The sequence below is a fragment of the Mustela nigripes genome, chromosome 1, assembly GCF_022355385.1.
Source record: "Mustela nigripes isolate SB6536 chromosome 1, MUSNIG.SB6536, whole genome shotgun sequence".
NCBI lineage: Eukaryota > Metazoa > Chordata > Mammalia > Carnivora > Mustelidae > Mustela > Mustela nigripes.
The window spans coordinates 141,560,856-141,565,718 of NC_081557.1; the positions used below are offsets into that span (position 1 = coordinate 141,560,856).

General features: G+C 33.3%; 1 pseudogene; it reads right to left on the minus strand.

The window, feature by feature from the left end:
- Nucleotides 1–976: 976 nt before the first annotated feature.
- On the minus strand, nt 977–1,127 carry LOC132009045 (U4 spliceosomal RNA; annotated as a pseudogene).
- Between the last annotated feature and the right edge of the window lie 3,736 nt (nt 1,128–4,863).

Below are 4,863 nucleotides of genomic sequence, written 5' to 3' on the forward strand. Positions count from 1 at the left end.
AATAGTTGTAAAACCACTACTATATTTGGCTTCCACATGATGGTGGGATGTTTCTTTCCTAATACAAAATGTGTGAGAATACTACTAAATAATAAAAAGGAAGAACACATACATGCTACAACATGGATAAGCCTCAAAAACATTATTCTCAGTAAAAGAAACTGTACCATTTAATTATATAAAATGTCCATAAAAGATAAATGCATATGCAGGAAGCAAACCAGTGTCACCAAGGGCTAAGTGTGGGAAAGGGAACTGTCTGTCAATGATAAGAAGGGATCCTCTTGGGAGTAATGGAAATGTTCTAAAACTGGATTCTGGAGATGGTTGCACATCTCTGTAAACTCACTAAAATTCATGCATTTTACACTTAAAACAGGTGGATTTTATGGCATATAAAGTATTGGTTATTCTTTGGACCCAAATAAAATGCTATTCTTTGAATTAAATAAAACTATTTAAAAAAAAGAAAAGAGTGTCATCTTTACTCTATTGCAATAAATAGGGGAAAGTTAAAATATTTATGTCTGCAAGTTATCATTAAAACTACAAAAATGTCAGGGCACCTGGGTGGCTCAGTTGGTTAAGCATCTGCCTTTAACTCAGGTCATGATCCCAGGGTCCTGGGATCAAGTCCTGCATGGAGCCCTACGTCAAGTCCTGCATTGAGCCCCACATGTATGGGTGGGTGGGGGAGGTCCTTGCTTAGTACAGAGTCTACTTCTCCCTTCCTTTCCCATCCCCCCTCCCTGTGTTATGCTCTCTTTTTCTCTCTCCCCCTCTCTCAAATAAGTAAAATCTTTAAAAAATAAAAATAATAAAACTACAAAGAATGTACACATCTTTTGAAAATTAACAAAAACCAATTTTTCAGTTTGTATACTGAAAGATTTTACAATTTTGAAAAAAATACATTAGTTCAAATCTAACTATATTAGAAACCAAAATAATCCAAATAGTATACTAGAAAGATTATACTTGAAAGATTAATATGGAATTAATGTGCCATATGAAAAAGAAGAATGGATGGCCAGCAGATCATTTACAAAATATATAAAGTTTTCAATTATCAATAATCGCACCTCGGATAAACCCAATTGGCTACGATACTGCCACTGTGCAAAGCTAAAGATAAGATAATTGAAAACAAAGGAAAAGATATGGAAAACAGACCTGAATTTAATATCTGATTAGATATTAAAAATAGGGAGAAAATAATAGGATGCATAAATTAAAGATATTAAAGCCTAGATAACTGAAAGAAAAAGCATAAGAGACAAGAATGAAATTCAGAAGAGAAGAGTTTATAGATAAGAAACTAAAAAACTGTATTTTAAGATTTTTACACCTGAGACAGGGGAAAGGAGTCTGAGCAAAGTTCTGATAGGAATTAGTAATACAGAACCAGAGATCCGAAGGGGATAGGTTGATACTTGACTTCCATTGCAATGCACTCCCAACCATTGCCTCTTCCAATTTTTCCTTATATATATAGGTTTAACTATTTCTTCTAAGTCTTCTTATAGATGCTGTAGTGATTCTTTTTTTTTTAAGATTTTATTTATTTATTTGACAGAGATCACAAGTATGCAGAGAGGCAGGCAGAGAGAGAGAAGGAGAAGCAGGCTCCCTGCTGAGCAGAGAGCCCAATGCAGGTTTGACCCCAGGACCCTGAGATCATAACCTGAGCCAAAGGCAGAGGCTTAACCCACTGAGCCACCCAGGTGCCCCTGCTGTGGTAATTCTTAAATGTATGTCACCATTTTGGACTTCCTCAAATTTTGGACATGAAGCAAATGCCAAATATATTAAAACAGTGTCAGTCAGTTAACTCAAGTTGTCTAGAGTTCAAATCATTCCCCAACACTTTTTTATGCCAGGGATTCTCAATATCAATTTATGAGACCATTATTTTCCTAGTCAGTCAAATAAAAAACTAAGAAAACATGACTTCTCCCACCTTCCCTTTCCTACCCACCCCTCTCTCTCTCTCTCTCTCTCTCTCTCTCTCACACACACACACACAAACACACACACACTATGCCCAATTTATATCCTAACTCACTCTCAGTGCTAACTTTTTTCTAATGTTCTCTTATCACTCCCTTCTTTATGGCATCTATCATTTCTTACCCTCCCTACAAAAGACTCCTACCTAGTACCAATGTTTTTATTCCATTGAAAATTCGCTCAATTCAGAGTAGGTATTTTCTTACATAACAGTCCCTCCCAGCCATTTAAAATATGATAATGGCTACTTTTCTCAAAACATAAAAATGTATAAATTATCCAACTAAAATACCTTTAAAAAAAACCATAAGTGACTCTTAATCTCACAAAACAAACTGAGGGTTGCTGGGGGGAGGGGGGTTGGGAGAAGGGGGGTGGGGTTATGGACATTGGGGAGGGTATGTTCTTTGGTGAGTGCTGTGAAGTGTGTAAACCTGGCGATTCACAGACCTGTACCCCTGGGGATAAAAATACATGTTTATAAAAAATTAAAAATTAAAAAAATTTAAAAAAATATTTGACTTTCCATAAATTCACAGAGATTCCTATATTAATTAATTAATTAATTAATGTTTTCCACATTATTTCTATAAGTATTTGTCTCATAATTTTTTGTAGTATCAAAAAGTGTCTTTTCTATTTAGCAATTTTCCTATTTTCCATTATTTTTTTAAAAGTATATTTTTTGAGAGAGATTCATATAAGAGCATCTGATTTAAACACATATAAGTATATATCCATCAACAGATTGTTAATTATTTTGAGACATTCTTTTTTATTGATGCACATTTGACACATAATGTTACATTCACTTCAGGTGTACATAGAGTGATTCCACAAGTGTAGCTACCATCTGTCACTATACAAAACTATGACAATACCATTGACATAATCCCTATACTAGGAATCCCCATGACTTATTCTTTCCGTAAAGGGAAGCCTATTCTTCCCTACCTTTCACCTATTTTCCCCATTCCCCCATTGCCCTTCTCTCTGGCAAACATCAGTTTGTTCTCTGTATTTTCAATTCTGTTTCTTTATTTTGTTTTTCATATTTCACATATTAGTGAAATAATATGGTATTTGTCTTTATCTGTCTGACATATTTCTCTTAGCATACTACCTTCTAGGTCCATCCATGTTGTCACAGATAGCAAGGTCTCATTCTTTTTTTATAGCTGAATAATATCTCACCACATGTGTATACCACATCTTCTCTATCCGTTTATGTATCACTGGACACTTAGGTTGCACTATTTTTTGACTATTGTAAATAATCCCCCCCAATAAACATAGGAGTGCTTATATTTTTTCAAATTAGTGTTTTTGTTTCCCTTGTGTATATACATGCTAGTGGAATTACTAGATCATATGATATTTTTATTTGAATTCTTGGAGGAATCTCCATACTATTTTCCACTAGGCTTCACCAATTTACATTCCCACCAAGAGTGCACAAGAGTCTCCTTTTCTCCACCTCCTCACCAACACTTGTTATTTCTTACTTTTTTTTAAGATTTGATTTATTTATTTGACACATAGAGATCACAAGTAGGCAGAGAGGTGGTGGGGGGAGCAGGCTCCCTGCTGAGCAGAAAGCCCAATGCAGGGCTGGATCCCAGGACCCTGAGATCATGACCTGAGCTGAAGGCAGAGGATTAACCCATTGAGCCACCCAGGTACCCCCTTACTTTTTTGTAAGGTGATATCTCATTTTGGTTTTGATTTGCACTTTCCTAATGATGAGTGACATTGAACATCTTTTCAAGTGCCCATTGGTCATTTGTATGTCTTGTTTAAAGAAATGCCTATTTATGTCTTCTGTCCATTTTTAAATCAGATTATTTGTTTTCTTGATGTTGGATTGTATAAGTTATTTATATATTTTGGATATTAACTCATTAAATATATCATTTGCTAATATCTTTTTCCATTCAGTATGTTATGTTTTAATTCTGTCAATGGTTTCCTTTGCTAAGCAGAAGCATTTTATTTTGGTGTAGACCCAATAGTTTATTTTTCTTCTTGTTTCCTTTGCCTGAGCTATTCTTAATATCCACTATTAAGACTAATTTGAAGAGCAAAACACCTTCAAACAGCTGACATACGCTGTTTCTTTTTAAATTGGAGCTAATTCTTTTAAATGTAACTGGAATATATTACTGGAAAACAAAAAAATATATAATGGAATAAATAAACCCCAAGGATAATATTTTCTTGTAATTTTTTTCACATGAAATGTCATTCAAGAATATAGCTATTATTTATTTAATCAAATAATATCAAGAAGTAGTTATTCTGAGTCACTCCTAATCTTATTTTTACCTTTAAAAATTTTAATATTTTATACTTTCTATCAACAAAAAAGCAAAATAATAGTCTAACCCATGAACTAATTGGCTTTTTTTAATTTGTAATTTCCCTTTCATTAAATATATGAGGAATGTTGATCAGGATTCTTCTCATTAAGAGGTTTAATACCAATACAACTTTATATTTTATCTTTAATAATTATTTATAAAAGTTTTTAATCCTTTAAACTTTTAAAGCATTTAGTTTATTTACTTATTATAATTGTAGTGTTATCTAAATCTTGAAAAGAAATGTAATGCTTTATACCTTACTGTCAAAGGAAATAAAATTTACTTTAAAATTGCAACATATATACATTTTAATAAGAACAGAATTTAATTTAATTTAACAAGTACATAAACTTATACATATGTAAATCCTATAAAAGAACCATAGAATGGGAGGAGTCAAGATGGCGGAGAAGTAGCAAGCTGAGACTGCTTCAGCTAGCCGGAGATCAGCTAGATAGCTTATCTAAAGATTGCAAACACCTGAAAATCC